Source organism: Pelodiscus sinensis, chromosome 17 (genome assembly GCF_049634645.1).
Source record: "Pelodiscus sinensis isolate JC-2024 chromosome 17, ASM4963464v1, whole genome shotgun sequence".
NCBI classification, from domain to species: domain Eukaryota; kingdom Metazoa; phylum Chordata; order Testudines; family Trionychidae; genus Pelodiscus; species Pelodiscus sinensis.
In genome coordinates this window covers 24646779-24666577 of record NC_134727.1, presented here as the reverse complement: position 1 = coordinate 24666577, position 19799 = coordinate 24646779, and the positions used below count along the sequence as shown (strand labels likewise).

The following is a 19799-nucleotide window of genomic DNA, read 5'->3' as shown; positions in this document are numbered from 1 at the left end:
ACTGGTTTGGCCAGGTGGCTATCAAGTACCAGCTGTTGAGTTGTCCCTCCGCCTCTCCCTCTGCCATGGTCCTGCTTCTTCTGTCCTCTGCCTTTGAGCTGACCCCAGGAGCTTCCTGTTCAGGGAGGGGGAGATATAGAAAAAGACCCTGATGTCAGGGTGCCCCCCTTTGCCCACCCCTGCACCCCATCTCCACAAAGAGGGGGGACATGACAGGACTCAGGATGGAAGAAGCTTGTTGGCAGCTGCTCCTATATCTTAACATGCTCTGCATACTTACAAAAACACTCACAAAAACACTCACAAAAACACACTCTGTCTTTCACACTCACCTCCCGACCCAACATATACTTGTGTTGTTACTTCTTTTACCTCTTTCAAAGTATGTTATTTTAAGTTTTAGACTGCTCTGTGCAGTTCATACCTGTGCTGGCCGGAGTAATTATCACCATGGTAACTTTTAAAAAATGTGGGTGTTTTGGAGTTTGTTTTTTACAGGTGGTGCACAGCTGCACGTTTCTTTGATACAAGTGAACATAACAAAATTCATTCCCTCTAATTTCTTCCATCCATGTGCAGAACACTGGCTGAGAGTCTCCTGGAATTGGGTTCAATTTCCTGCAGGGTTCTGCAGCAAAACTGGGAGATCAGCCACTAACAGTCTGGCAGTGCAGTGGGGCTAAGGCAGACTCCCCCTGCCCTGGCCCTGTGCTGCTCCTGGCAGCAGCTGGCACACACCTGCAACCTCTGGTGGAGGTGGGCAAAGGACTCCACACGGTGTCCTTGCCTGCAGGCACTGCCCCCATAGCTCCCATTGTCCAGGAATGGGGAACCATCCCCAATGGGAGATGCGGTGCTCAAACTCCTCCCTAGAGGCTGCACCCTGAACACATCCTCCCTACCCCAGGCTCAGCCAGGAGCCCCTCCCACATACTGAACCGCCTCAGCCCAAGACCAGAGCCTGAATCCCCCTGCACCCTAATCCCCTGCCCCAAACTGAGGATAATGGGAGGAAAGGGGGATGGAATAAGCAGGGCGGGGCCTCAGGAGAGGGGCAGGGCAAGAGGTGGGGCAAGGGTATTTTGGGTTTGAGGTAGATCCTGGTTTGCACTTAAATTTAAATAGTGATCTTATACTTAAAAAGACTGGAGACCCCTGCTTTAGAGACTAGATCCTGAACTGGTGTAAACCAGAGTAACCCCTGTGGGCCTAAAGTCAAAGGAGCTGTAGTGATTTACATCAGCTGAGACTCTAATTCTATACACACACATATTTTAATCAATGGGGTATGTGTGTAAAATTTTACTTTCAGCACATTTCAACCTAATCAGTTTCATATGGAGCCCAGATAACATCTGACCTCTAATAAGTGGAAAAATCCTGGGATTTCATTCTTTGTCTCATATCAGCAATATCTGGTACATGTTTCATGAAGTTCTTGGGCAGGGAAAGGCCTTAATTAGTCACTGTGAAAGTGAGAGTCCAGTGATTTAAATAGAGGAGTGGGCACCAAGAACTCTTAAATTCTAATTCTAGTTGCTTAACTTTTAAAAATAAATATCAATGTCTGTAAAGTCAGACTGAAACATGAACTGTATGTATTTAAACGGGTGACACAGAAAGAAAACATATGCTACTCTTGATTCTAAACATAACTTTTGTGCTCCAACGCCTCTTGAATTCCACTGCAGGGGAATGATGTTTTAAAAAATAAAATAATGGTTCCCAAAGAGACGAATACGAAATTTCAATCCATTTTTTATAACTTGATCCATGAATGGCTCGAGTGCGTCCGGTAACACTGCGCTGGTGCAGCTAATGCCTGACAACTTTGTGATGTGTAGAAGGAAAAGGGGGTCAGTCCATGCAAGCAAGGCTGATGAAAGACTCCACTGGGCCCTGGAGGGAGCTGGTTCTGGGGCCCCTGGAAGGGGCGGAGCTGGGGCTAGACTCCCCCCAGCCAGCCATTGAGTGTCGCCAGGGCTCTAGCATGCGCCACTGGAGCCTATGGAGGTGATTTAAAGGGCCTGCGGTTACAGATGCTGCATCTGCTGAGGTAGCAGCGGTGGCAGTTGGGAGCCCCCGACTAGGGCCGGTCCCAACCAACTGGCAGCCCTGGGTGACCTCCCTGGGGGGAGGATTCAGGCCGAAATGTGGTCATGGCCCACCCCTAAGACCGGCTCTATCGGCGGCCCCTTGAAAATGGCAGCCGTGGGCAACCGCCTGGCTCGCCCGCCCCTAAGACCGACTCTGCCCCCGACCCTTTTAAATCACCAGGCCCTGGGGGCAGCTGCTTCCTTCCCCCACCTCCAGTCAGAGGCCCTGCACGCAACACTGAATACAGCAGTTGTTGTAAACAGCACAAGTCAACTAGCCAACTCTTTAGGGTGGAAAACGGGGAATATCTTATTCATTTGAAAACAGAAAATTTAGGGTGGCAGAATGTAATTACTTGAGCTGGAATTTTGGCATGACACTAGGATTATCACTCCAGCTATCACAAAAAGTACTCAGAGGTCTTTTGGATAAAGCAGAGATCCAGACCATTTTACAATTTCAGACTGCACCTGCAATTGGACAGTTCCCCAAACACTTGAGAAAAGAACCAGGCTCATTCTCAATGTATCAAAGTACAAGACATTCGAAATCCTTTTCTTTTTGTCCTGCTATGCTGGTTAGTCTAAGGAACTATTTTTTAGAAACTGGTTTTCAGATTAATCAAGTAGAACTGTTTTCTAGGCAGGAATAATGATTAATCATCTTTATCAGTATAACTGTCACTCTTCCTTCTAGGTAAATAAATCCAAGCCTGGCTAGCACATCAGCACCAATCAAAGGAATGTCTGATGTCTTTACCTAAGGATTTAATGTACATCTGGCTCATGTGTTTCAAACTCTATTCTGCTGTGTTTATATTCAATTACATTAGCCACAGGGAAAGACATGGCTTTATAAACAAAAGGAAACTAACATAGATTTGAAGAGGTTCCTGTCCTATGCCAAGATGGAACCATTGATATTTAACAGTAGCAGAAACTGCTGGCACCAGTAATACTGAAAAGTAAGTCACCAAAGCAATCATCAGACCCTTTGAAAAATGAAGAGTCTAATATTTTTGCACAGATCATGTCCACTATTTCTGTTTCTCAGGGCTCGTCTTCATTAGAAGGAGCCTAGTAATGCTGCGGGAATCCAACAAAAGGCTAGAGCTCAAGTTAGTGCCAGTCCTCAAGTGCTAAACCAATTGCTCTGTGGGTATGTCGGCCCTTGGCACTGGAGGGGAGCATACCAGGGAGGAGACAAGCCCACACTAGCTCTGATAGCGCTAGCACCCTAAAAGAGCGTAGCTGCAGTGGTGTAGGCTAGTCACCCCCACTACATACCCAGTACATAGGAGGTTTTTCCTGAAATCTAATCTAAGTCTGCTAAACTGCAGTTTGAACCCATTGCCTCTTGTCCTGTGCTCTGTGGCAAAAGAGAACAACTTTTCTCCATCTTTTTTATGGCAACTGTTCAGGTATCAGAAGGTCGCTATTATATCCTCCATTCGTCTCTTTTCCAATCTAAACATACCTTTGCTCATATGGCTGCATTCCATCCCTTTGTCCCTTGCCTCTAGATCCTTTCCAGTTTCTCTACTTCCTTTTTATACATTGGTGACTAAACTGGACACAGTGCTCCCGCCGAGGCCTAACCAGCACCAAGCAGAGAGTGGCACTGTCACCTCCCGGGACCTGTATGCTATGCCTCTGTTAATGCTAATTAAATTGCATTTACTTTTGTTTTTGCAACATCACATTGCTAACACATGTTGAGGTTGTGATCCACCATAACTCCCAGATCCTTTCCAGCAGTCAGCTTTCCCCTGTTCTCTATGTGTGCATTTGGTTTTCTTCCCTAAGCATAGCACCTTACATTTGTCTTGGTGAGTTTCATTTTGTTGTCTATTGCACAGCTCTCCAGTTTATCAAGATCCCCCTTCTATTAAGCATGCTTGTAAGTGGCTTGTGGGTTTGTATTTCTATGTCCCTATCCAAAGTCAACTGAAGTGGGACTCTTTCCACTGGATTCAGGTGTCTAGTGAAAGGGGTCAAATTAAGGTCACTGTTAATAATATGTTATAGGCTTGCCTTTACTGCAAGGCTATTTCAAGGTATAACGAGTATTGTCCTAACCTGACTCCTGTCCACATATAAAAATCTTGAGCTCAAGTTAAATAGGACTTTAAACCTAAGCTAGATGGAACAGGGGTTGTAGCTTGAGAGCTGCTAACTCTGGAGTTAGTAGCGCTGTGGGGAGACAAGCTACATCTTGTTAGCATCAACTGTTAATCCAATCACTTTGTGTAATTCCAGGCCTTTTGCAGTGTGGCCAGACTCACTCTTGATTTAATGTTAGCTGGGATTAGTTTTCATATTTAGGGAGCTGCCTATCTGCTTGTAAAAGCTGTTTAAGAGAGACAGTTTTTTTAAATGTGCCTCTGTCTCATAGGTCAAGGGAGAAAATAAGCGAGGAGAAGGGAAGGCAAAGAAGAAAAGCAACTAAGCAGAGGAAAACAAGGTGACAGTGGGAGACAAGTAGAGAAGAGTGGGAGATAAAGAGTAAAAACAGGTTTAATGGAGTAGAACCCAGGAACAGAGAAAAGGTAAAGATACAAAGACCGAGAAAAGCACAGAGCAAGAAAGCAAGGATAGGACAGGGAGAGAAGCCAAGAATGAGATAAACAGGAAGAACAAGAATGATTAAAAGGAAAAGAAAGGAGTGGGATAAACAGGAAACAGCTGGAGCATAAAACAGAGTAAGTTGTCCCTACATAGGGTACATATATACTGCACCCTTAGCTTGAAATAAGATACGCAATTTGTGCTGTGCTAATTATGTATCTTATTTCAATTCTTTTTCGAAATAGGCTATTTTGAAATTTGGCACGTCCACACAATGTCAAATTTTGAAATAAAACACTATTTTGAGACATCTGTTATCGCTTGTGCAACGAGGTTTACAAGAATGCCGAAATAGTGCGTTTGTTATATTTCACAATAGTGGACACGTTCAGAAGACATGGGGTGGCTATTTTGGGATACCTCTGGTATCCCAACATAGCACTGCAGTGTAGACGTACCTGTAGTTTCCACGTTGTCATTCAAAAGAAACACACATAACTGATACCTTGGTGCCTCTTACAATGCCAAACTGTACCACTAGTGACAATACTGTACTTCAGTGTCAAAACTAGTATGATTTTACATTTATAATAAATAAAACTAGAGGGAACTAGATTACTCTTCAGAGATTAACCCTATGATACCAGGGCTGTCTCCCCTAGGCCACTAGTTTGAATCCAGTACAGGTCAGTAATGAGTCAACTTTTGCATACTAGAGTCCCCCAAGAAAAAAATCACCGTCAAAATAGGTGTAATTAACAGTCTTGTTGCGAAGCTCAATAGAGTATTATGGACTGAGCAATGTGTCAGATCTGGTCAGGCTCCTCTGATGGTGTCATTAGATTGCTCTGAGGAGAATCCCCAATCTGATTTTCCCTGGTGTTCCAAACTTCCCTGGGTCTCAGCAGGTTGAAGCATTATTCTTGCCTTTGGCCTCTCTGGCCCATTATTGGTGCACCAACTCTGTTACATCTTTAAGGAGCCCACCAGCATTTGGCCTTCAGAAAGAACACTGATCGCTAGGATACCCCAGTAGCTTGAACACAACTTCTCACAGAATGAAGGTGTGTGTTTTCTGGCCTACACTTTGACGCTCTCAGGAGGCTCGCTGTGGTTGTAGCATATAACACACACACATTTTGCCTAGCATCCTATAACTCAGTTGCTCTTTACTGAATCACACAAGAAATACTCAGGTACATACAAAAACTAAATCTTATGCATTACCCCTCTCTAGTTTCCCTTGAAAGAGCAAAGGCAGCATCTGCCTGTTATAAATATCCAGTCTCTCCTGTCAGGTGATTCGCTCAGCAGCAGCAATCACAGAATCCTCCGCCACCAGGTGACTTCATTGTTAGGTGACCTCAACTCTGCTAAACCCATTCTCCTGGTTGGCAGCCAGTCGTGATCTATTGCATTTCAGTGGCATGGCAGGCACATAAGTCAATGGCCCTCTTTTGTTAACCCTTTGACATTCACCTTTGGAATTTCAATCCACCCTGGAAGCAAAAGCACACCAGAGCAAGCAAAGTGCTGCACATTCAGAATTAAGTTTGCAGCTTGGCAAAAGTACAAACAGAGAGTTCATAATTTCACTCAGCATTTATAAGTTGTACAGACAGTTTCCCCAAATCATCACTGTGAGCCACGAAGACTGAACCGTTCTCTCGTGCAGTGGCAATCCCCATAGGATGTGGTAAAATGCACCGGCAGCGGCACCAGTGCCTTATCTATACTGAATCTTAACAGAGGACCCTGGCCAATTTAGCACTTTTCACCTACACTAATTTCACCTTAAACTAAGCAAGCTACCGAGCCCATAGCATTATGGGCTGGCTTTTCTCACAGTCTAGGAATACATGTTGATGATCTCTGAAGTAATTATACAACACAAACAAAAGCCAGTGTACTGTCGAAAGGCCTCCATGAAGTCTCATTGATAAGCAAGTACTAGTCCGCGCCTTATTTGAGGGGTGTAATAAATGTTGCTCATTGCTTCAGTTAAGCTTCCATGCTGCTAATCTTCTAGCTCAATACTATACTGCCTGTGAAATTTCTCTCAACTGATAGCAGAGGGACCACCCAAATGAAATGCTAGAGACTCAATCTGCCGTGACAACAGATTGTGCTGTTAGAAGTGAGATACACATCATAAAGACAGGCAAATACTTTCAGTACTGAGACGCTAAGAACTCCCTTACAAACACTTACATGCAATGGAAAAAGTAGCAGCAGTAGTTAAGAGTTCACTTACATTTATGTACATTATATTTATTCGAACTCTGCCAATTGTTTAAAAAGCAGCCCACACATGTAGGACCAGATATGGAGGGCCTGACATCTACACAACTCTCTATTATTATTTATGATGCACGGGGATCAACTATAATGAGCAACATCTCCACAGGCAGTTTACTTAAGCAGATAAAGCAAACCAACTAAAGATATTTGGAGTTCTTTAACTTGCCATAGCTAACCTACCTCCGCACAGAACCTCTCGGATATAGTCACAGAAGGCACTACAGCTTAGCAGAGTCAGAGAGGCTCTGGTGAAGTACTTCCTTTTTACAACTGCACTTAACCCCAATCATCACAGTGATTTTAGTTAGTTACTAAAATAAAAAGAAACCCGACTCTTTGAAACCTTCAGTGCTGTGATCCTTAATTCTGACACATTTTCCAAAGAGATTCAAATTGCATCCAACCCCAGTCCAAGTTGTAGATGATTTGTTTCAAAAAAGGAAGAACTCACCAGAATTTTAATCTACAATCTCCAATGATGCACATTTCCAGCTGGCAGGGGGGAGAAAGATTTCACTGGTGATGCTGCTGTTTGAACAAAAAGCCTCACATTCCTGACTTGTTTCAAAGACAGTCCTGGTATCATTCATTTTGAGCCAAGGGAGGAGGTGGAGAGCAGCCAAGCAGGGGGCAGCTACAAGTTAATTTATAAAAGGAACTTGGACTTGCAAGGCACAGTAAACAAATTAACTGGCTTCTGGGAAAGCTAAAGTAGAGCAGGAACATAGAGTGGAAATTTTCACTTTTTTTTAGGGGATAAAATTGTTTTAGAGCAAAATAATGCAAATGAGAAACGGACTTAAAACTATTTTTAAGTCTGAAAGATCTACTTGACTCTTGGAAGAGCTCTCTCTCTCTCTCTCTCTTTTTTTTTAAAGAGACAAACCAAAGAGACACAGAAGTTAGAGTCTGGCCCTGAATAAAGTGACACCACCATGTGAAAACGCCAAGCATAATTGGTTTACTAATGGCAAAATTCCCATTGACTTCAGGGGGTAGGCCTGGGCCCATATTTAAGAAGGACAGGAAGATAAAACACTGGATATCTGGCAAAGGGCAGATTCATGCAGCTTTTGAAGCTGCAATAGAAAGAAAAATAGAAAAACACAGAAAGTTTGCTTTGGAAGCCATGGAAGGGATAGCACTGACAAAGTAAGGACATCAAATTACAATCTAATACATTTATCTTCACACCAATGTTAGATACACTGGTTGCATTTGTAAATTTAGCACACTAGGAACCTTTCACATGGTGCTGGCAAAGTGCATAAGCTAGGTATGATCTGTAAAATGCACAATTGTGCTCTGCTATCATACTCGAAGGGTTCATCTAAACTACATCCCTTTTTCGATAAAGGGATGTAAATTAGATGTATAGAAATTGTAAATGAAGCTGAGATTTGAATTTCCCGTGTTTCATTTACATGAATGGCTGCTGCAGCTTTTTTTCAAAAAGCTGCTTTTCAAAAAAAACCAACACCTGCGGTCAAGACGGGGCTCGTTTGACAGAAATGACCCGTTTTGAAAGATCCTGTAACCCTCAAAAATGAGGGTTACAGGATCTTTCAAAACGGGTCATTTCTGTCGAACGAGCCCCGTCTTGACCGTGGGGTTTTCTCAAAAAGCAGTTTTTTGAAAAAAAGCCATGGCCACCGTTATGTAAATGAAGCATGAGAAATTCAAATCTCAGCTTCGTTTGCAACTTCGATACGTCTAATTTACATTCCTTTATCAAAAAAGGGATGTAGTTTAGATGTACCCTAAGATACCTAGTTTGTGTCTGAAACTACATTAGCTGTTGGATTGTGGTGGCCTAGGAGAAAAAACTCTTAGGGCAGTGAAGAGGCCAAAGGGTAGGACACAATGCTGGAAGAGGACCCTGCCAACCACAAAATATAGGAAACATCTGTGAGATGGGTGCATGACTATATGAAAATAAGTGTCCTGCAGGTCAAGAGAGATAAACTAATCTTCTGGATCCAGGTGGGTAAGTCGGTATTAGGGAGGAATATGGCTCAGTAACCCTCAGCAAAGATAGCTCAGGTTCCTTCAGGAACTAAAGGTCTTTGTGGGGAAAGGATGATGATACCTTAATAATACTGGCAAGCCTGGAGAGTACTGAGGGGAGGGGGAGAGTGTATGGACGGACTGCCCAGGGTCTGAAGAACAGGGTACTGATGACATTTTAGCCCTGCTCATACAGGAGTCTTTGTGCTTCAGAGACACTGAGTCCAGTGCCAATGTTAATGCCGATCCAGATTGTTCACCAGACGGCTTCTCAGACCCTAGCATGACCTTTTTTAGTTGGAGCTGGGGACTTGGAACCAGAGGAAGTCAAAACTTCAACAGTACCCATGTCCAGACTCAAAGGTCTCAAAGGGGTGGCTTTCCCCTTTTCTTGAATTCTATTCTAGATTATAGGGTCTCTTCTTTTCTGGCAGGCTAACTGACTCTGAAGGCTCCCCACGCCATCACAGATTGCTTGCTTGCTTTCTTTTGCTTACCACAACAGGAATGGTGACTGGATCTCTCTGAGAAGCCAACCCAAATGCTCAGAAAGGCGACTCGGGCCCCACGATTCTCAGAGAACACCTGATCTACAGTAGCTTTGCTCTCTGTCCACCCTACATTTCTGAGGCCTGCTTTTGAAACCTGAGTCAACCTTATGCTTGTATGTGTGTTGCTCAAAGGCAGATTGAATACCCGAGGGGAAAAAAGACCAATAGCAGGTCTAACAGGGCTTGAAGCTGGTGTCTTGGGCAGAACCTGTTAGAAGAGGCAGATTGAGGCTCAAGATAGAACAAAGACTGAGACTAGGCAAAAATGAAGAAAGGAACAGGGGTGAGCAGGAGCACAAAATAGAAAAAGGAAAGGAAAGGAAAGGAAAGGAAAGGAAAGGAAAGGAAAGGAAAGGAAAGGAAAGGAGCAACTAGAGCTGTGGCAGGTCCATCTTCCCTTATAGACACTTGTGCGGAAGCACAAGTATGCGTAGGACACAAGCATAGACTCGTGAATAGTTCTGACAAAAATCTCCAATCAGGAGTGCTTGAGCGTGCCACATCTTGAAGTGGAATACTCATAGGGTCAATAAATTGAATAATAACTGAGGAGTCTGGTTTATTCACAAAATTTTGGAAAATACCACGTAATTACACTAGACGATTTTACAAGTAAAACTACCTGGCTTAAACAAAACAGCCAGCACTGAATGGGACCATGCACTTCCTTGTTGTTTGTTTAAAAGCCCACCTTGTCATTTCACATCTTTTTGAAGTGGCAGGAAATTGATAAGAGGACCTAGAATGATGGGACAGTGTCTTCCTCCAGAATGTGAATGTTATGGTACAGGAGACACCCGTTAGTTTCTGGGCTTTTTTCCTAAATCCTGAAATCAGAAACTTGAACCATCTGAATATGTTGTAAACAAATGCGTGGAGCCCAAAACCTTCTGCATAGGGAAGAAGGATACCAAATGATGACAAAAAGGATGCTATTGTTCCTAAGATGCTGAGTGACTAAGGAGCCACATGAAATGCTGTCTCTGGACCCTAGACATGTCCCAGCAACCTTATAGTACACTGCTCTGAAACAATGAACACATTCCAGGCAAGCAGCCTGTATTGTCATCATAATGCTCTATCAAGGAAAAAACATGCATCAAATAAAGAAACACAAGAAAAACAACAGATGGAGTCAAGTGTATTTGTATCATTCAAAAAAAATCTAAGGAAGAAATAAAGTCACTAACTATTCTAGGCCCAAATTTGAAATGGAAGACAAAGGCCAACTGGACTTCCATATAGTTATTATTTACTGTGTGCATTACAAAAGTGCCCAGGAACCCCAACTGAGACTGTGGCCCTTTTGAGGAGGGGGAGACATCACTACCCTGAGAGTTTACTGTCTGAATAAATGAGACAGAGCAGGAGAAACATAGCCTCATAGGGGAAGTGGCTTGCCCAAATGTCACCCAGCAGATCAGAGGCAGAGCTAGAGTAGAAGTCAGATCCCTTGAGTCTGCTCTACCCACTAGACCATGCCACTTTTGAATTGCTTATATGATGCCTACAACAATTAAGTCTTGATCCTTGATTAGAGTCTTAGAGGAACAGTAATCAAAATAACAGTAGGGCAGTGTAGGGAAGTTTATATAGCTATTGTCCAGTCTGCACCTCTTCTGTGGCCAGTAAATCAGATGGCTAGCATGGCAACAAAACCATATACCCTATCTGCATTCGAATTCTTGCTGCCACTACTAGTGACAACATAACACGAGATTTCCTGAAAATCTAAGTATATATATGTGCAAGTGATTCTTTTGTGAGTAAAGGCTGAAGGCCCTCACATCAGTCCTAAGGCATAGTACAATTAATAGCAGAGAACTCTACTGCTGTTAAAATATTAGCAGCCCAGTTAATAGGGCATCAAGATATCTTAATACAGAAGGAAAATGGTGACCCTAAGTTGTAACCAGTTAACAAGGACAAGTCTTCTTCCTCTCTTTAATTTGTTCTTGTTTGGGGTGACCTTGCTCAGATTATGTTGGTGGCTGTGAATTGATCAATTAACTTTCTTGGCATTTTAAACATTTGTCCAGACTAGACCCAAGCCTGTCTGAGAAGCAGAAGTATTTTATTTTGATTGTGCGTCTAAATTCTCCTGGCAATCCAGGAAGAATAGATCCTTTTACACTAACAAAGCATGCAGTGATGCTGATTTAGTTACATTTTAATTCACAGGTACAATCTTTCCATCAGTGCAGCCCAAAGTTAAAGCAATCCTTAATAAATATGAAGCATGGTTTGTAGCCCTGGTGCATACTTCCCCCAGGCTGAATGATTCATGCCTGTGAATAGGTGACGCAATTGTGGGACATCTATGCCCACTGTGAGATAGTGATAGAAATGTAGCCGTGTTAGTCTGGTATAGCTAAAACAAAAAACAGGACTATGTAGCACTTTAAAGACTAACAAGATGATTTAATAGTTGATGAGCTTTCATGGGCCAGACCCACTTCCGCAGATCAAATAGTGGAAGAAAATTGTCACAACCATATATACCAAACGATACAATTAAAAAAAATGAACACATATGAAAAGGACAAATCAAATTTCAGAACAGAAGGGGGATGGAGGGAGGGAAGGGAGGGGAGGTGTGGGCGTGCTCTTGCGCAAGACATTTTTGTGCAAAAACTCTTGTGTAAAAGGCTTCTTGTGCAAGAAGCATGTAGTGTAGATGTAGCTTAGAGGTTTTTAAGTCTTGGCTTGACAAAGCCCTGGATGGGATGATTTAGTTTGAATCCAATCCCCTGCCCAAAGCAGGACCAACCCAATGACCTTCTGAGGTCTCTTCAAACCCTATGATTCTAATCACAGCTTATTTGCAGTGGGGAGAGGGACTTGGGGACCACAGAGATCAGAACTGGAGAGAGACCTCAGGGAGGAGGCAGAGCTGGGGCAAAAAGAAGGGGTGAAAGGGTAGGACTTTGGGATGGGGGAATAAAGTGGGGGTAGGAAGAGGTGGATTGAGGGTGGGGCCTCGGGGTAGGGTGGGAGCGAAGCACTGAAGTTCTGTGTAAGCTGTGCTCTTATGCAGCTGCTCAGAAGTTCAAATGCCACCCAGAAGATTAGCACAGCGCTCACTGTGTTTCTGTTGGTGGTGCAATTTGCACGGGCCCCGGCACACATAAACATTTATTCTGCACAAGAATGTAAAAGAACAGAGAGAGTGGAACACCCCTCAGGGAAAAGAAAAAGTAAGCATCTCTGGCTTGTACATTTTGTATTGTGTGCGCACAGGAAGTGACTTGTGTAAGGCCCTGCTTGAAAATAGTGTGTTCTCAGGTCCCAGTGAAGTCAAGGGATCTTCCAACAATCTAGCCCAATGGCAACAAAGCTTCCAAAATCTCATGTGGATGCTCAGATTTGGAATTCATTAGATAGAAGCAGGTTGCAAACCATGAATGTGATTTTAACAGACTCTGTACCCCCACTTGATGAATATCTTTTAACCACATTTTTCCCTTCTAGCAATTAAATACTTGCTATTTTCAACTTTACTCTAGTATTTCATCTTACTATATATTTTAGAAATGTGCATCTGTCTGTCCATCCATCTATGAGTCCGTTTGTTCAAGAACTCCTCCTAAATGGTCCGAACTAGGATCACCAAATTTGGTATGCAGCTTCCTCTTATCAGAACTTAAAGCAAGGTCAGGGTTTGGTTGTGGGTGGAATTTGATTGTTTCTCATAAAATGGAAATGGAGGGGTCTGGCTGGAGGGAGATATACTGCAAAATGACTGCAGGGGGAGCAAGGGGCCAGAGATGGGGACTGGGACAGCTGTAACCTGAGTTGGGCCAGCAGGGGGCAGGGTTGGAGAAAGGGACAGATATCAGCTGTGGCCAACCTGCGGCGGTTCTGCCCCCCACAGCGTGCAACTCGTGAAGCCTCCCTCCTCCGCCCCCCCCCATGGCTTATAAAGCTGCCCCCGCACCCCTGAAAATGGCCCTCTCCTCCCAGCTCCTTAAGGCAGGGGAGACATCTCACACAGCCATTAAAGATGAAGCCTGATGTGGCCAAAAAGCTCTAAACACGTTTTCTTAAAGGGAGTTTTTTTTTCCTCAACAACTCTTCGTGCTGGATCCACTGATATCTTGGATCTTTGCCCAGAATGTGTTAGCCACCCCCCTCTCCTATATAGTTCAGAGAATTCATATGTGTGTCTGTTTGTATGTCTGTCCCCCAAAACAAAACTTTTTTTTTTTTTTTAAAGAGTGGTCCTGTAACACCTTAGAGACTAACAAAAATATATATTGTATCATGAGCTTTCATGGGCAAAATCCACTTTTTCAGATTAGTGAAGAAGTGGGTTGTGCCCACAAAAGCTCATGATTATATACATGCATATGTTAGTCTAAGGTGCTACAGAACCACTCTTTTTTTTAAAGTTATAGACTAACATGGCTACCCGTCTAAAACTTATTTGAGTTAAGGACCCGAGGAATGCCAGGTAAATCTTCTAGTTAATTAATAAAATACACATTTCCACCTAGTATGTTTTACAAAGTAGGAAGTAGCAGCACTTGGAAAGGAGAGCGTTTGTCACAGTCAATGAGTAACCAATCCAATCCTCAGGCTGCAGCTATATTAAACAAACTCTAATCCCTGATATATTTGGCCTTCCCCATCTGTGCAATCTTATTGACTTTAAAACCCAGCTGTGCCAATCCCAATGTTAAAAAAAAAGAATCAAACTGCAGGTTACAGTCAGACCTACTGGAAAAAACCCATTGCAGACAATGAGCACAATTCTTCTAGGCTTCAGTGGCATTGCATCTAATTCACACTATTATGAGTAAGAAGAGAAGCAAGGCCAATAACCCAATGACTACACCAGGCTCATTGTAACTGAGCAATTAAAACATTTTTAAACCCACTCAGACATTTCATATTCACACCTGAATATTTTATTATATATTGTTCACATCTTTCAACACCAGACAAGAAAAAGTATCTTCTAAACAAGTGTCTACCACATGACTGGAATGGGTGGACCACCTTGACAATAAAGATTCTAACTCTGATTCCCTGCCATTTTTCATATCCAGGTTGAAATTATTGTGACAAACAAACACAGTCCAAGTCTCAGAAGAGAGAGGGAAGGGGATGCCTTACACATTATTCATATTACAACTCATCCTGGGGTATCAATCTCATAGCTCTATGCTCGCCTACTTTCCCTCACTGAGAAACAGAATAATAATTGTGAAGTAAGCACTGCAGTCTTGTTCCCAGAGCTTTGGATATGTGTAGCTGTGCAGAACGAGGTTTGAAAAAGAGAGAAAGGCTGGGCCTAAGGTAGAAAAGAGAATGGTTTGGTGAACTGTAAACAGCTACACTTACACTAAATATATATTGTGTAAAGCACTATTGTATTCAAGAATAATGACACACACCACCACTAATATGCTAAGCTAAAATGGAAAGGAAGTTTCTCACTATTATGAAAAGATGAGGGGATTCACCCTTGAAGCTAAGCCTACAGGAAGGAATTAAAAAAACCCAAAACAAACCTTTCAGCTCCTCCAAACAATCTAGTAATCAACATTACACTAGTGAAGAGTCCCTACTTATCCCCAACAAAATGCAGTGTCCCTGCTGTGACTAAATCCTGCAAACACTTAAGCCGGGACAAAACTATATTCACATGAGTATTTCTACAGAGGTCAGTTTGTTTGCAGGATCAGGACTTAAGACTGGAGTGTGACCCAATAACCAATAGTTTGAGAAAGGACTTTTGGAAGTAGATTCATCTGTAAAATAACATGGAAATTGGTTTCTTGTTTATCAATATGATCAGAAAAATACGATCCTGATACAGACAATCTCGTCTACCTCTCTGAAGCTTTTGAATATGATCAGAAGTATCTGTTCATATTTTGGGAAATACAGGAAGATTTCAGACCTTACTTGATATGAATCTGGTGTAGGTTCTGATGTAACAGGTTTACACCAGCTAAGAATCTGACTCTTCATGTTACAATTAAGGAATGTACTGAAAGATAACACATTTATGAACCAGGCAAGCTGCTCAAGGTGGAACAGAGGGTCAGGGGAAGAGAAATCAACTGTTCCAAGCATGGTTAAGTGTAGGGTTGGTAGCTGCTGTATAACTGAAGTGCAAAAACATTTACATAGGCTGCAATAAAGCCAGCCTGAACATTATGGCCAAAAATCTACCTCGATTATTCTCCTCTAGTCATCTTCTCATAAACAAAGAACCTGTGCTTGATTCTTCCCCCAGATTGATGTCATTCTACAGTGAAGCCAGTGGAGCAACACAGGAGTCAAGGGAATATAAAGGAGAAGACAGCCAGGTGCACTGTATCCCAGAGAGAGGGACATCAGAGGGAATAAATAATTGTTTAAGACCAAGATTTATAGGTAAATCTGCAGTCACTGAACAAAAGAACATTGAAAATTTCAGATTATTTGATTGGTGGTTGGTGAATGTTTCCCCAGATGCTCATGCAGGTTTGCTGTGCAGCATGCAGGTACAATATTATTGGCTGAAGTCATGCTGTACCTTTCTCAGTTAGGCGCTCTCAGCCATTTCTTAAACTGCAAGCTCTCTGGGGCAGAGATGGTCTTTTTGTTCTGAGTTTATACAGTACCTCACACAATTTGTGATTGGCAGTATCACGCTGCAAATAATATAAATATATGAACAAATAAAGGCTGTTGATGGATAAGATTGCCCGTTTAAAACCAGCTCCTAGAAATAAGAAAGAAAATTATCCTATTCATCTGCATAAAGTCACAATGTGCAACAGACCTCAGAAGAATGTGAGCGATAAGTGTGTGAAACACAAAGCAAACACAGTTACTAACCTGCCCACATTGTGTCATGTACATGATTGTGAATGACCCATTCCTTATCAAGGGACAAATACCCAGGACAAATATTAAACCAAATTCTTCAGATTCCTTTCAGTTGCACAGTCTGCAGCATTAGTCTGTCTGTCTTACAGACAGAGGTGCTGTTAAATACAGTCACAGTATAAAAATCATTTTTGCCACTGATACTGAATCTTATTGGATATATCAGCCAAGAGTCCAAGAACTGAATATTCTCAGGAGCCTTCACTATCACAGACTTTCTGTGCAAGTCATGTGTATGCCAATGGAAAAGCTACATGTGCTCAGCTTCTCTGAAAAATCAGGACACAATCTTTTTGCCTGTAAGGCCACATGTCTACTTACCAGAAGATTGATGCTGTGGCAATCAGTCTTCTGGGGTTTGATTTAGTGGGTCTAGTAAAGACCCGCTAAATCGAATGCTGAGGGCACCCCATTGATGCCGGTACTCACTGCTGTCATGAGGAGTAAGGAAAGTCAACAGGAGCATTTCTCCCATCAACTTCCCACTGTGGAGATGGCGCCAAGCTCGGCTTAATGTATGTCAACTCCAGCTACATTATGTAGCTGGAGTTGCATACCTTAAGCCAATCTTTCCTCCACAGTGTAGACCTGGCCATAGTTTCCACTTCTGTAAAATGGAGTTAAAATATCTAAATGCTGATAAGTGCTATTGTTATAATCAAGGATCCTGACCTCAAGAACCTTCAGTTTCATTAGCAGCAAACTGATTTAAAAAAATCAGAAGTAACATAAGGAAACATAGCTGGTGATGTCACCTACTTGGAAAGGTACTTCTATTCCTTGTCACTTATCTGTATCTGACACTATGCAATACATCTGGTAGTTAGTGTGAGTTCCAAACCTATATTACAGTTCATTGCCTAATAGCTGCTCTCAAGGATGAAAAATATCAAAAGCTGACATTGCTGATTTGCTATAGCCTAGCAGAGGTGGAAATTCACCCATGTTCATAGAGACAACAGAAGGTCAATGCACCTGTTATATCCCCAAAATAGGGTCTATGTGGGACTTGGAGTAGTGCACAACCTTGTCCGGGGCTTCTGTAAAGGGGTGAAATTAATTCCATGGTGTGCATGAACAAAGGTATTGTAACACTGCTGCTTTGAAAATGTCTTGAGCGGTTTGAAAAAGGATGAGACCAGTGACCAATGTCCGGATCGCTTCTACTTTTTAAACCAAATCCTGGCTCTCCTTACGCAAGCAAGATTCTTGCAGACTTCAGAGGAAGTGGTGTCTGATGCTGGGATGCCCTTTGAGCAGCTTCTTATCTTGCATAACTTGATGACTACTGGCTGGATAAGCAAGTGCCTATCTAAAGGGTTTGGAGGCTAGAACAAGATACCAATTAGGACTGAAGAGCATGGGTTTGATCTCGGGCCAGGGATTTAACAAGGAGGATCAGTACTCACTGCTCACAACAATGCTCTGAGAGAAAAATGCTTGGAGTCTAATTGAGTTTGATCTTTTAATAAGAATAGTCACCCTCTGTACACTTCTCTGTCATCCCTGAATTCCAGGACGCTCCTTAGTTGGCTTCACAAATTTCTTGCAGCTTCAATTATCTCGAATTCAGTGCAGATGAGATATTTCTTTCAGTTCCTTACCTCCAAAAGCACTTCATCAGTTCATTTGACCCTGTAAATTATTACTGTCATGATTTTGTATATTACTTTTCCAAGCACTTAGAATAGACTCAATATGAAGATATTCAAGAGCCTTTTTAAAGAACAGACTCTTGAAATCTCAGATTGAAAATAATTAATGATCATATATATTTTTAGATTTAATCATGTTCAGTCTGAATTTTTTTCTCTAATAAAGGAAAGCAAGGGAAGCAAGGGAAGGAATTTAGACAAAAGCTCAAGCTAAAGAGAGAGAAGAAGAAGAAGAAAAAACACATTCCCACCTTTAGATGACTTACTCCCACCAATTTTCCCTAACACTTCCTGTTTCTGATATTCCTAAAGAATTTCTCCTTCTACCTTAAATACCATTCTTATAAAATGGCCACTAATAAGAGAACCATGAAACTTAGGCCTAAATCTCCACTTACTACCCTGGAATAAATCAACCATAACTCAAGTCAATGGTGTAAAACCAGTGTAAGTAAAAGGAGAATCAGATTTTCTGTTTCAAAAATATCCTTTGAAAAATTACGTGCATTTAAAAAAAATCACCTCTTTCCAGACCAGTCCCCCAAATTAAAGCCAACTGTGACCAGCAAGTAACCCTCTGCATCTGTTTAAGAAAACTGGTCTACACAGATTCATTTGTTGGCAACTTGCAACAGCCCATTTTGTTTTATTGAATTTACTGGATTGTGTAATGCTCAGATGGGGCTACAGAACTATTATGTTTGCGATGTGATGGGAGCAATAGGGACCTTTGCATCTCCCATCCTATTTTATGAAATTTTTGGATTCTGTTTTCAGTTACCGCCTGTCATTTCTACTAGGGCAGAAGTTAGACTCATCTGTGAAAATACATTATGTTGGTTTTTTTGTTAACACAGCTTATTTACATGGCCATTCTAAAAGAGGTGAAATTGGGATAAATCCAACACATTCCAGGCCTGGATTTCACTTGGATAAGAGATTTTTCTAGATCACATCAAGATAATATTTCAAAATAACATGGAATTCAGCATCAGGACTCCATAACCTCCTACTGGAAAGAACCCAATGGTATCACATAAGTGACATTTTTGAAGGAACTGTACATCTGGCTCAGTCCTCAAGCAGGCTGCAATGGGTGAACACAGAACACAGGTGCATGCCCACAGAGTATAGGTCACACAGCTTCAGAGCCACAATCCAGTTGGTGATGTGCAGAAAAGAGGGACAGGATAATAAACAGGAAGTGGAGACCCTGAATTAAAAGGTGAACTTAAGATCAAATGATCTCCACGCACATGTTTGCTTTGGTAATAGATGCCTTGCATAGATCTGCCAGGAGGTTTTGGGAGATAGACATCTGAGTGTAGCCACATACTCCCTGGACTCCCAAATGCAACCTTGCGCTGAGCAATTATGTCTGAGCATTTGAGCCAGTCTAATAACCCCTAAATCAGGGATACTCAACATGTGGCCCGTGGGCTGCATGCAGCCCTTCGCCCATTTGTTTGCAGCCTGCGGTGCGGTTTGGGTTTTTGCGGGGCTTCCCACACGGCCTGCAAGTGGGAGCCAAAACAAAACAGTCAATATAATGGTCTTCTGTTGATACACGTTTTAGTAGTTAAATTCTTGGACTGCCATTGCTCATTAAAAGTGCTGTCATATGGGTGGAAATCAGGTAGATATTCATATTGCATTTTATTAATATCAGCAGAACTGATTTAAATGGGGCCTGCGTGTTGTGTTGTCTTGCCTTAATCTTTGTATTCATGCCCATC

The 19799-nt window shown here is 42.3% G+C and overlaps 1 protein-coding gene across 6 annotated transcripts in view; it reads right to left on the bottom strand.

Moving 5' to 3' along the window:
• The window catches only part of SHROOM1 (shroom family member 1), an 82284-nt gene that overhangs the window by 28262 nt on the left and 34223 nt on the right, over positions 1–19799 (bottom strand). The window contains exon 2 of one of the 6 annotated variants that reach the window (XM_075900337.1): positions 1361–1466. The exons of 3 other annotated variants lie outside the window; for them this stretch is intronic. The gene's annotated coding sequence lies outside the window, so the exon portion shown is untranslated. Of the gene's footprint in view, positions 1–1360; positions 1467–7145; positions 7373–7416; positions 7573–19799 lie in introns of those variants that run through there. 2 more of the 6 variants (XM_075900334.1, XM_075900338.1) reach the window with 2 other exon arrangements.